The sequence below is a fragment of the Pithys albifrons genome, chromosome 1 (genome assembly GCF_047495875.1).
Source record: "Pithys albifrons albifrons isolate INPA30051 chromosome 1, PitAlb_v1, whole genome shotgun sequence".
Classification (NCBI taxonomy): domain Eukaryota; kingdom Metazoa; phylum Chordata; class Aves; order Passeriformes; family Thamnophilidae; genus Pithys; species Pithys albifrons.
The window spans coordinates 10036473-10050497 of NC_092458.1; the positions used below are offsets into that span (position 1 = coordinate 10036473).

Below are 14025 nucleotides of genomic sequence, written 5' to 3' on the forward strand. Positions count from 1 at the left end.
GAGTAGATTTTAATGCTGCCTACATTTTAAGCTTCTGCTTTAATTTTGCATCTTCTCAATCTCGCTTAAGAAAATTCAGCACTCGTTGGATGTGTCAGTATATTAATAAAATTTTTAAACTGTATTTGGATATGAATTGTTAACACAAACTTTGTAGAAATCCAGAAAGGAGTGAATTTCTGGGAGTTTTGGTAGTATCTTCTGTCTTTTTTCAATGTAGTATCAAATTTCCTAATTATCAAATCATCCAGATGTGTCCAAATACCGATACTGTACCAGCTTCTGTAATCAGCCCAAATCAGCTGCATGGGATAGTTGCATCAGAGAAATCAGAAGAAATTACGTAACACAAGTTATTTATTATTTTCAACACATCTCTAAGGAGAAATTATAGTAGACAGTCAGGTTAGTTCAGCAGTCTTCCCTGTTTGTCAGCTTTTTTGGTGTGTCAGCAGAGGCCAAAATAGTCACTGAGAGCAGCTGCTGGATTTGAAGATCCCATGAACTTTCTTAAATTCCCTTGTGTGAGAATTAATTTTCATTTACAATCACATTCATTATATCATGAGTTCTTCACCATGCTGGAGATTTAGTGTAGCAGTCATGTGGTACATAGTGATGCCGAAAGGGTTTTTTTAATTTTTCAATTTTCATATTTTGTAGATTTTAGGAACACAGTAGATGTAATGCTGTAGATTTTAGTGAATTAATATTTAACAGCTTGTAGCATAAAGTCCTTCTATCTCTACCCCTGCTCCAGAACAGGCAGCTAAGATCTGCCAGCTATTTAGTCTCTTCCTCAAGGTACCTGATTAAAGCATATCAGAAGAGAACATAAACATGGAGCAGTGTGACCCGAAGCCCTGGAGAGCGTCCAAGAGACCTTTGTGTGCTGAAGAAGAGGAGGTGGATGAAGACAGAGGGTCCCAACGACCCCAGCCCCAATTCAACAGGGTTGGGAACTGGGAGGGGACAGAGGTGGAACTGGACATGTGGACAGTAGTGATTGGATAGGTTATATTATAAAAGCTATAGAACTTAGAGCTTGCAGGCACACGTCGATGTATTCCTGGATGAGCGGGGTTGCTCATTAAAGTGCCTGCCCATTATCTTATCTCCTACAAAACTTGGCTCGGAGTCTTTTTTACAGACTTTTACGGCAACAATAGGAATGAGGTTATCTTTCACTGTCCAATCCAAAGGCTGTCTGTGAATTAATGACAGGAAGGCAAATACAACCACCACCCTATGAATAACAGTCATTATGACCTCAGCAGGAACAAGCTGAAATTACATGTTCCAGTGGGGAATAATTACCGATCACCTGATGCTGATGGTTTCACTGGGATTATTTTTTTGTAATGATGTCCCTAACTTTTTCAGAGTTCATGATTTCTATTTAGGTACTCAAAGAGGGTGTTTCTGTTGTGATAGTTTTACTACAGCACTCAAGAATTTTATAATTTTATCTTACTGCATATTTTACCTGCCACTTGGACAGAGTGCCTGTTTAAATGCAGAAATGAAAAAATATTCCTGTGGTAATGCCTTAGCTGTTCATTTACTTTTGCAGTAAGTGAACTATTCCAATGCAAAGTACTTTGGTAATGCACACCAACTTGTCAATAAATGTAGCATTTTTTTTAGCTATAGGTCAGATTTTAGTAATTTTGTGGAAAGACTGTGCCTGTTTCATTCCTTTTAAAGTAGCTCACATTTTCAAAATGTGCTCTGAATGCATTTCACCCAGTCCATAAAATCCACAGTATTTTAGTACTGGGGTGTTTTACTTCAGAAAGAATTTGCTAATTTAAAAAATTTTCCCTATACTTTGTGGGACTGGGACAATGAAATAGACTTGGCAGAAATAATCAAAGAGGATGAATAAATGATCCCTACTTATTGTATTTTCCCCAAATGTGAATATATTGCCTTGTGAAGTATAACTAGATAATCCACTGAAATAACATAAACTGTATAATCTTCTCAAAAAACCCCCCCAAAAACTGCCTGAAAATCCTTGGGGAAAGAATAAATCCCAACTCTATTTTCCCACCAAAGAGATAGGAGTTTGTGCAAACTAGTGTATTTTCTTGATAAATTGACATGTTATAGTCAAAAAGAGGATGAAGATCAGGGGATTCCTGTAATTTTGAAATCAATTCCTTCTATGGTAAGTACTCTTTCTTACTGGTTGTTGAAAACACTTGGAGTGAATTGAATTCTTCAAAAATCCACATTAACCTTCTATAAATTAGTAGCATGTCTAAAACACTAATACATTAACAGTATGAATGATCCAGGATTTGAATGTTCTTAGTGACTATGGATAGCCTGATGTTATAAAAGTGATTCCTTTAACATCATCTGAAGTGCCTTTTTTTTTTCTGTAACTTATAAGAATTTGTTCCATATTAACCAACCGGGTAGATGTAAATCTACCCAGTGACACAGCTAATCTCTCACATTGGCCTGTAACAACCAAGTGCCATCAACTTGCCTACTTCTATTCTCATATCTGCTTAACATGGATTGCTCAACACACCACATGTACCTGCCATGATAGCAGTGTATCTGTGGAATTTAATTTTTGCTGGACACCTAACAAAAATTAGAATATTTACTTTTAAAAATCACAAAATCCTTGCCTTGTCAGTGTTTTCTTGTCATATTGTTCCCCTATATACAGCTATAACTGTCCTTCCTCTGTTACATATCAATTTTTAAACCACTTTGGATGAAATGCAATGCCTCCTGTTCTCCACTGCCTCCTCTTCCCCCATCCTGAACTCCTTTTTGGACCTCTTACACTCCTTAGGTTTAAACCCCAGTTTCATCCAAGACAGTGGTGAGGCTTTATGAGACCTTCCAAGGTCTGCGCATCCCATCCCTATCATGATTCAGAACTTTATTTTGTCTTAGCAAGGAAGTTAGTGGCATTCACAGACCTTGATTCACAAATACTCTATTCCTTTGCCTGACCAAGCTTTTACCAGGAATTAGTGTAATCTTTTAGTAGGTATGACTTGGCTGAATTTCTGAAGTTAAAGGCACAGAACTAATAAATTCTAAACACAGCAATAAAGTCAGACTGCTTTTATTTGACAGTTAGTCACTGTTTATTTATCTGTTCCTACTTTTATATTTACTTTTATATTTACATTGGCAACAGATGTGATGCTTCAATTTTATTCAAATTTTTTTGCAGTAAAGCTGGCCAATGTGCCCATATTCAACAAGGTAACACAATGCAGCTTGTTTTAGTCATTGATAATGATATTTCAGGTTGGATATCTTCATGGCAAACTGCACAATTTGTGGATTGAATAAAGAATACTAAAATACATGAGCTTTGAATTCCAAAGGTATGCTAGAAGTGAAAACCAGATTTTGGTTCTGAACTGTGAGAAATCAGTAAAGTTAAAATTAATTCCAGAGCAATGAAACACCATTCCTTCTTCAAGTAATAGCAGAAGTACTATATGGGAATTTTTTTCATTCTAAGTTCAAATTCTTTTAGTACCATAACAAAGCAATAACAACATGCTTAGGAGTTCATATTTCCAGCTTCTAACAAAGTTTTAGAGACTCAAAGAGTAACTTGAAAGCTAAACAGTCCTTACTGATAGTCAAATAAACATCTCCAGAAGGAATTATCAGAGTGTTTTGAGTAAACATAAGGAGTTTTCTGGCCATTATGCTCTTACTCAAAAATCACGCAGCATCCCTTTGACAGGTACTGTTAAGTGAAGAAGTGATACTAGAATAATAAATGTAGTAAAGTTGTTTCTCATGAGTTTGAAAGATGAAAAACAGAAGCATTAGGCCACCAACAAGCTAGCTGTAGAGTACACTGAGGTGATTTTAGTGGTTTATGAGACTGCAATTTGGGAATCAGCTTCCTTACTTTGAGACATTCTTAATACACTTCTGTGGTCTTGTGTAGATAGTCATGTTAGTACAGAACCTGCTATTTAGCTTAAGAAGATTCTACAAGATAGCAGATCCTGATAAAATGCTTCAAAGGTGTCTGCCAATTCGAAACAACATTGCTACCTCACATGACTTCTTAAAAAAAAATTCCTCAGCAGTTTCTTATATATTTAAACAGGGTTTACTTTTCCTTTATCACTTTACAAGTCTTATCTTTATTGCCGGTGATGTGTATTGATTTACCTCACCTTTGTGCTGGAATCCCTTACCAATCTATCCTGAATCAGAGCAAATCTTATCTCAGTAAACTCTACTAAGCTTCTCCATTTCTAACATCCTGCTATTACAAAAACATGTTGCACATTTTTGTTTTCTGAAAGCAAAAACAAAAGTTGCATTTGTATTGTCTTAAAAACAAGACTATATCACCAAAGAAAGAATGATGAAGTTCATTTGATACTGGAAAAATTAAATATTATTTCCGAAAGCAAAAGTAATTTCAATATATTATTTGGAAATGGCAAAATACAACCCTTCAAATACTCGGGGGGGGGGTGGGGTGGGGATTGTATTGAAATTGGTATTTACTTGCATTTAGCCTACAGCATGTCTGCTGATTAATAATCAATGGTAGACTAAGATGCCAATCACTGAAAGCATGTCTACTTGCAACTGGCCTTTGAAGATACATAAAATAAGAGATGATGCCATAAGTGAGATTATTTGTGTCTATGCACAGTGGATATCTTTCTTAAGACTGCACAGGGAATTTTTAAGACAATGTTTTCCTAGATTCATAAAATTCTCCTCCCTGGGAGAGTCTCTCCGTGCTTTTGCACTCGGTGGCACTGTGCTCTGTGCCCCCGCAAGCTGCTGCCATGGGCTGTTCTGGCCTCGAGTGGCCTCCTGTTCCCAGCCCATGGGGAGGTGGCTCTGGCTGCGGCTACAGCATCACGTCACGGCTGGAGGGAATGCTCCGGGGATGTGGTGGCAGAAATAGTGCTCCTGCATGTATAAATAGCTCCATACACTACTAAAGTGATGGTGGTAGGGTACTATGCTGCTGGTTTATTTATATCTGTGGAAGTGCTGTGAGCTTGGTAACAGAGCATCAGGTTTGTGCTGTGAGTTATTTTGATTGTTTTCCCCCTCAACACAATCAGATTCATAAAAAAATCTTGGTCTTCTTCATCAGTTTCAGTTTCTTGCCTTCAGTGACAGCTACCAAAGAAAAGTTTATGGCAGTAAGGAGCAGATCCCAGTTTGGGAGTACTTTACTGGTGGCCCAGAGTAATAGCTGTGTATTGATTCATCTGTTGGCACACAGGGAACCAGGGCACACAAGCTGGACACCTCTGGCACAGTCATGTTCTTCAGCTGCTGCCAGGCTGGGAATGACCCAGCTAAAAGACTTTGTGAGTCAGACCTGAAGCAAAATAATTCTTTATAAGGCGGGGCTTAGGTGTAACTTTGCAATCCTGAAAAATAAACTTCTCCATTTCCAGTTTGAACGTGGAGTGCCACCATCTGACTTTGTGCTCCCAGCACTAGTTGATGGATCCCTTTCTGAAGTACTCAGCTGGTAGTGGGTGGTTGCAGGCAGCAGACACAAGAGCTAACATATCAGGAAGGGACTGGTTTCGACACTGGCTGTAGACTGGCCTTGTGCGGGGTGATGATTAGGATGCAGGAGGAAGCACTTGAGGTGAGTAGGCTAATGCATTGATCTCATGCAGCTGTCTCACCTTTAGATGGACCTCATGTTTTCAGTCTTGCTTTTAGACAGAGAAAGAGTCCAGCATAAGGGAGGTAAAGCAGTATCAAATCATCATAATTCTGCAACTTCACTAATTCAGTGATTAGTGTTTGTGGCCCTGACTGCATGTTTGGGAAAAGGTGTACAATGATGAAGGGGACAGAGGAAATAAATGGCTCCATAAAAGACTTGTGACTACTTTTTCTCATAAGCCTCCTCCTTGGATATAAAACAAGCTCCTTTATAATGTGCACGTTATGGAAATAATATCTCTGATGGAAACTGAGAAGCTGTTCTCATAAAGCATACTGGTTAAGGTGAATAAATACACAGTGACATATCCAGTAGTTCATATTTTTGCAAATATTAGGCAAAGGGACATCTCAACAGTCATATATCTACAGATGATTGTACAGGGAAATAACTGGGATAAACTACGTACTTTTAAGTCTTTGCTAGTACTTTGCTCCTTACTAGAAAATCCCCAAGCTTCCATATTAGAGATGAGGGAGCCTATATTTGTGTGTAGGAAAAATGTTTAATTCCCTCATAGCATTTTATTTTCCCAATTTTTTTCTTCTATAGTTTTACAGTATTATAAATTGTGCTTGTTTTTTTCCTGGTGAGAAGTGCCAGATCTGCAGTTAAAACAAAAAATCTTACCACCCCCCTTCCCTTCTGTCTAGAAGTAATTCTAGAAGCAAAGTGAATGAGGCAGTTTGTAATCAGTTTTTTCTTCTTTTTGAAGAGCAGACAAAACATAGTTGTTATTTCTAGAAGATTTTTTTCTTCCTTGATTTTGTCCTTCAAATGACAAACAAAACTTGATCTCATCTCTTTCTAGATAGTCTTTTTAATCCTTTACTGGAACCAGAAAGCAGCAGTGTTAGCTGAGATTTGAAATATGTGTAGGCTTCAAATGAGAGCAATGCTGTGCCCAAGACACCTCTTAACACAGTGAATTCATATGTCCATGAACCGTGAGGGCTTAGCAACACTTATATCTCTGTCAGTGTGAAGCAGTGGTTTGTGCAATAGAAAGGAAGAGAAGAACTTGCTGCCCAGTTGTTTCCTAACTGATAGGGTCTGTCTCACTGTGATCTCACTGCATTTGGAGAGACAGCTACATTTTTGCAGCCCTGTGAACCTGGTGAGCAGTGACCCAGATGGATGTGCATGAGAGGGAAGGAAGGAGGGAAGGAAGGAGGGAAGGAAGGAGGGAAAAAAGGAGGGAAGGAAGGAGGGAAGGAGGGAAGGAGGGAAGGAAGGAGGGAAGGAAGGAGGGAAGGAGGGAAGGAGGGAAGGAGGGAAGGAAGGAGGGAAGGAAGGAAGGAAGGAAGGAAGGAAGGAAGGAAGGAAGGAAGGAAGGAAGGAAGGAAGGAAGGAAGGAAGGAAGGAAGGAAGGAAGGAAGGAAGGAAGGAAGGAAGGAAGGAAGGAAGGAAGGAAGGAAGGAAGGAAGGAAGGAAGGAAGGAAGGAAGGAAGGAAGGAAGGAAGGAAGGAAGGAAGGAAGGAAGGAAGGAAGGAAGGAAGGAAGGAAGGAAGGAAGGAAGGAAGGAAGGAAGGAAGGAAGGAAGGAAGGAAGGAAGGAAGGAAGGAAGGAAGGAAGGAAGGAAGGAAGGAAGGAAGGAAGGAAGGAAGGAAGGAAGGAAGGAAGGAAGGAAGGAAGGAAGGAAGGAAGGAAGGAAGGAAGGAAGGAAGGAAGGAAGGAAGGAAGGAAGGAAGGAAGGAAGGAAGGAAGGAAGGAAGGAAGGAAGGAAGGAAGGAAGGAAGGAAGGAAGGAAGGAAGGAAGGAAGGAAGGAAGGAAGGAAGGAAGGAAGGAAGGAAGGAAGGAAGGAAGGAAGGACCTGCACAGTGCAGCTTTGTCAGTATGTGGCCACCCTGGTGCACCCAGGGCTGCCCGGAGTCATCATGGGAGCGCAGTGGTTGTTTGCTTTTCTCTGGTTTATGTGAACCTAAGGGCAAGATGAGAAATGTACAGGATCCCACCTGACCAGTGTGAGATGATAGCCACAAGACTAGTAGTTCTTGTTCTCTCAATAACAAGCTTATCCTGAGATTAGCCTTAATCACACTACTTATCATCAAGCACCTTGCAGTAATCTTAAAGTATTTTAATGACCCATTTTGTATATTTATTCTGGAACTTTTATGAATCTATATCTAGCATTCATCTACATTCTCATTTCTGTCACTGATCTGTTGCTTACATTTCATTACACTGTATAAAATGCAATATTCCATTCAAAACTGGAGTGTTCCAACACATCCAAATGCCACCCAGTGATTACAGCAGGAATTGCACTTAGTCATTTACACTGCTATATTGCATGCAACAAACTTGCTGCTGGAATAATTTTTAAAGACAGATAATTTATCTTTGTAATTGGAGAACTCTGTTATAAAATCGATGGTAACTGTGAGTAAATCAATTCGTCAGCTCTTCATTAGAACACTATAAAGTTGTGAAAGATCATTTGTCATGAGATGCATTTTCCCAGAGAAAATGTTTCTCACCCCATTTTAACCATAGATTATATACATAATGTGTATAAGCATTTCCCAAGATACTTCATGATGCGTTGCCATAGACAGGGTGAAGAGCCAACTGGATAGCATGGGACATTTGTTTTATCTCCTACATAAGTGACATTTTACCATTTCTGAAAATCCACGCAGAATTCTGTTATAGAAGAGCATGGCAATTTGTTTGTCTATTCCTTAGCTGTATTTGTGTTTTGCAAAGATGTGTTTTCTCCACTGCTGTGTCATTGTGTTTGCAGAGGTAATGCAAAGACAGAACCCATTTTGTACAGAGAAATTGCTTTGTTTTGCCTGTTATGATTTCATACCAGGGGTTCTCTTACAGGACACTGCACTCTCAAACCTGCTTTTTTTTTTTTTTAACTGAATTTTCCTGCGTTCAGTACTAACCAGGATCATTTTCTCCAGCGATCAGCCTTGTGTATTCACCTGCATTCATGAGGAGCAGTGCTTGTGCAGTGCAGAAGCTGGCTGGATGCTCCCGTTGAGAGCTAAGCCTCCCTTTGGGACTGGTACCTATGGGTGCATCCTGTTGCTGTCAGCCCCGAGTGAGGAGGGACTGAACAGCCCAGGGCTTAGAGCCGCTTGGCTGGCACAGTGCGAGGAGAGAGGCTGAGGCCCCTGGAGAGCAGGCAAAGCATCGGGTGCAAAGGCTATGCAGGCAGGAGGGACAGGGACAGAACTTCCCTGTGCTGGCTGCAAGCTGGCACACCCCAGCACTGCTACATGGGGTGACAGCATTCTGCTGCTGCGACAGGACAGCGTGAGGCACCCAATTTCATCAAGTCTGTGCAATCAGTGAGACTGATGATGCAATTTTTCCTCCCTTTCACAGCTTTTTTGGTGCTTTACTGGTCACAACCTGATTGCTTGCCCTGACCCAGCCTGGAATGCAAATTTCATGAGTGTACGGTGTGAGTGCTGTGATGCCAGCAAATCCAGCATTTCTCCAGATGTAAAATATCCTATCCCTAGTGCTGTCTCAGCAAAAGAAGTGCTTTTGGGAGCTCTGTGTGGGGGCACTTGTCTCTTTGTTTACTTGGTCTCTCTCAATTCACCGCAATATTCGTGATGCAATTTCCTATTTCTCTGCCCTCATTTCTCTTGCATTGACCCATGGGAAGATGTTAAGAAAGGAATTATTCATCCACCTTTGTATGAAATTGAGCTCTGAATGGTAAAGATTGTAAACAAACTCAATAACTTCTGAAAATAAACTAATTCTTAGAATGCAATAGATGGTCTCCAGCAACAGAAAAAATGGTGTAAAATCAAATAGCACAATTTTAACAGAGACATATATGAATTTTTCAAACTCATTTTTACATTTATATGGTTACTCACATAGAAAAGAGACATGAAAATGTTTATAGATTATTCTGGCCAGACTTCTCTGTGCAATTTCTTTATATCTGGAGTCACAGGAAGAGAGGATTTGGCCTTTCTTCCTGATAGTGTGAATGTGCTAGTAGCAGAAACAAAGGATTTATCAAAGCTGACAAATACATTGTAGATTATTTATTTTTGGTAACCTTTTTTCCCTTTTTTCCTTTTTTAGTGAAAATGTCTATGCAGAAGACTGAAAGATAGTTGTGATTAAAGTTTGTGAAATGATGGTTTACTTTTAAAAGATGCAGTAAAAAGCTCAAGAGGAAAAAAAATTCTCCTTTACAGAAACCAGTAGTCACTTATAAGGGAGCTGATCTCACCCAATGGACTGTGATGTTTATAATTACCCAGAAACAGGCAGGTTCATCATTCTGTAATGAGCTGCCTACAAACACATCCCATCTGATGAATAAAGGCTGTCAAACAAAACCTCTTGGCATAGCACATCCACCTGCAGGGCTCACTACAGATGGCATGACAGTGTCTGACAATCTGATTCAGTCAAGAGAGGCCAATGAAAAATGGTGTGAGCTCCAAAGATTATTTTCTAATTATTTCAACGCTGCAGCAACAAATGATAGAATTTCTATATCTACAACTGTGAAATTCAGGATAGGGAGGAAAAGGCAGTCCCAGTCCAGTGTTAGAAGCAAAACGCATCATAAAACAACAAAATTACATATGCATTATTTAACACCATTACTGGAGAGGATGCAGTGGTGGGGAAAAAACTACTAGAAAAGGATGAGATGGAATCCCAGAGCATTTGTAATATCCACCTTCCCTGTGGCACAGGCTGGCAGACATACAACTAGCCACTATTTGTTGCAATTTGTATAATTCAAAGCTGCTTTTCACCCCTTTTTAAAAGGCCTACCCAGTAGTCTTTACTTGAAAGAAAACTGTAAATGGTAGTTACTGAAGGCTGGAGCTTCATTCATCTGGTAACACAGAGCTGAGTTGTACAATGACAATTGTCAGTTTGTCAAGGCTGTGTTGAAGTGCTGTGGGCACCACAGATGTTAAAGCTTTGTGATACTTATAGGTACCATGTGTGTGCATAAAAACCAATTGGATAGCAGTATAGGGTGATAAAGTAGCATATCTTTCCTCTCTTCAAACCAAACTAAACCAAAACATGTTCTGGCTGTAATTCCACCCCTTGTCATGGGGACGAGTTTCATCAACACTTAATCCAAGATGAGACACTGAAAGCTGAACCCAGGTAAGCATTACAGAAGAGCAAAAAGGGCCCACCTTGGCCATGTGCAGCTGGCCACTAGTGTTTGCAGGAACAAACATAGCTGTGGAGTTCCCAGGGCCAGCTTCTTCCAGCAGTGAGGGAGGTGCTTGGTGAAGGGCTCAGCCATCTCTGATCAGTTGAGGTGATCAAGGCTCATGGGCTGCACCATTCAGAGGGAACAGGGAGACTGGTATACAGAGATCTCCATCGCTAGAGCTCAGCAGATATCCTAATACCTGTGAGCACCTTCAAATTTCTTTCAATAGGAATTGCTTCTCCTCATCAGCTGGCAAGAGCTTGCACAGTCAAGGGCACATCACTTCCTCCCATTACCAGCAGATAGTGTTTCCTGGGGCATTTGGGGAAGACAGAATCCAGGCACACCGCTTCACAATCCATCTCCATGCATGCATCATGCCTCATCTCAAGTAGGGAGTCTGCCCAGAATCCGGGAGAGCCTAAAGGATAGGGAGATTCGTAATAGAAACATGAAGATTGGTTGGAACAAAGTGTCATTGAGCACCAAAAGAATTAGTAGAACAAAGGGTTAAATGCACAGATATTCTCCTCAAGAAAGAACTTTTTTCCAGAAGTAAAAAGGAGGCAAGAGTTGTTATACTACACACAGAATACCTGCATTGTGAGAGGCTCTCAAGCCAGTTGAGTCTCCAACAGACCCTGCACCCAACAACAGGAGGATGGTCATCAACATGACAATAGATCACATATAACATAGCACATATGCTTTTTCTCATAAGCCCACACGGACAATTTTCCAAACAAGTGAAAAGAACCCATAAGCTCACAATGACAATTTTCCAAACAAGAGAAAAGAACTCATAAGCCCACAAGGACATTTTTCCAAGCAAGTGAAATGAAGAATGAGCAGCAACGTGGCTTAAGGATTAAAGACCTGAAGTTAGCAGTATGCTCATGCTAGGGACAATCCATAAGAGCTGATTGTTTGTAACAGATAGAAGAGATCTGTCCAAAACGTCATTTTGTATGGCCCTCAAGAGGAACTCCAGGGACACATGGAGGCCTTGGCAGCTTGTTTTCTTTGTCCTTGGTGTCATACACAGGGGGTCCAAGTCAGACCTGAGCACAGACATCCTGTTGCTTTTGATTATGTGGTATAAGAGAATGGATGAACAAAAGTTATAAAGGAATGGTTGTGAATGAGTAACATTGACTTTCTTGCATATGTCTGTAAAGAAATATCACCTCCCCCTCTACACCAAGTTTTGCACCACTAATTTCCATCCAAGTATACACATCTGGCCAGCTTTAATAACTCTAGCTGCCTCCCAGGGAAGCTGGATACGGGTGAGTTGTGCTTGTGATGCTTTGCACAGCTGCAGGAACCATGTGCCAGTGGACCCTGGCTGGCCCTGATGCAAGGTTGGGCTTGGTAGGTTTAGTTCAGGCTTCACACCAAGCTGAAATGGCATATATATCCCAAGGCAGCTTTGGAAACAGCATGCCTAGTAAACCCAACTCTACATGAACTGCCTCTCATGGAGGCAGCTTATGCATCACTGGTGCCAAGGAATAGATAATTTGCAACAAGATCAAATACCCTCCTTTAATTTTCTCCAGTGGGTTGATTTGCTGACCAGTGAAGGATACTGGCATATGAAAGAGAGAAGCAGTGCCTGATGTTCTAGTTCCACATCTGTGGGATTTCCTATAGAGGACTGTCAGCAACATGTTGACCTGCTGAATCACATAATGGTCTATAATTATTGATTAACTCCTTACAGAGTCATTTGTTATGGTTTGTGAGTGCAAACAGAATAAATTGACTTTTGTTGTTGTTGTTGTTGTTGTTATTTTTGGTAGATTCATTTCAAGGTAATTGAGACTAACGTTGCAATGAGTGGAGAAAATATTTCCCATTTCAACAGTGCCAGCATATACAGGACACATATGACTGCTGTGGTGACACTTTCTGTCTTGAATATAATTTAATTTGTGAAATTGCATACATACAGTGGAAAACAATGTACTGACTATGTTATTTGGCTAAACTCAGAAACCTTCACTTTATTCATATCTTAAAATACTTTTTGACATTTGAAATAGTTTAATTACGAAGGTTAGAAACAGCTTGACAGGCAGGATTAATATGAATTTTGTACTCAAAAAGTCTCATTTTCTTAGTATGTGCCCTTCCCAAATGACATCAATTGCATTTTCTGAAGCTTTAAAAATTAAACATACTGATGAGAAATTAAAATTAATTCATATTAACATGCCAGACCACGTAACAACCAATGTACAAATTTTTTGTGCCTGTGCCTGTGCCCGTGCCCTTTATCTCTCCAGCAAAAGCACACAGTGCTTTGTACATGGTATCAGTGTTTCTAGAGCACTTTCTCTCCCTGTTTCCCCAAGGTGAACTCAAACTGCTTGTGTTTACTCATAAAACATGAAGCCTGCAAGCTATGCAAACCTTGTTGTGTTATCCCGACTCTGAAACAGAATCACGGAATGGGTCTGGTTGGAAGGTACCACAGTGGGTCATCTGGTCTACCCTACTCAAGCAGGGCCATCCCACAGCACATGGCACAGGATTGTGTCCAGATGGTTCTTGAGTATCTTCAGAGAGGGAGACTCCACAGCCAATCTGGGCAATATTTTCTGTTCATGGTCACCCGCACAGTAAAGAACTCCTTCCTCATATTCAGGTGGAACTTCCTGTGCATCAGTTTCTGCCCATTGCCTCTTGTCCTATTGCTTGGCACCACCCAAGTACCCTCTCAGTCATGTCTCCTCAAGGCTGAACAGGCCAAGGTCCCTCAGCCTTTCCTCATAAGAGAGATGATCCAGTCTCTTAACCATCTTTCTTGCCTTTTGCTGGACCCACTCCAGGAGCTCCATTTCTCTCTTGAACTGGGGAGCCCAGAACTGAACACAGTGCTCCAGATGTGGCCTCACCAGGGTTGAGTAGAGAGGCAGGATCACCTCCCTCAGCCTTCTGGCAATGCTCTTCCCAATGCACCCCAGGATATCATTGACCTTGGCCACAAGGGCACACTGCTGGCTCATGGACAGCTTGTTGTCCACCTGGATGTCACAGGTCCTTATCCGCAGAGCTGCTTTTCAGCCTGTACTGGTATATGGGACTATTCTTCCCCATTTGCTTTCGTTGAGCTTC

The 14025-nt window shown here is 40.7% G+C and overlaps 1 long non-coding RNA gene across 1 annotated transcript; it reads left to right on the plus strand.

The window, feature by feature from the left end:
* Positions 1-5443: 5443 nt before the first annotated feature.
* On the plus strand, positions 5444-12681 carry LOC139678627 (uncharacterized). The gene is made up of 2 exons (XR_011699059.1): positions 5444-5638; positions 9792-12681. It is a non-coding gene; the product is annotated as an uncharacterized lncRNA (long non-coding RNA).
* The last annotated feature ends 1344 nt before the right edge of the window (positions 12682-14025 follow it).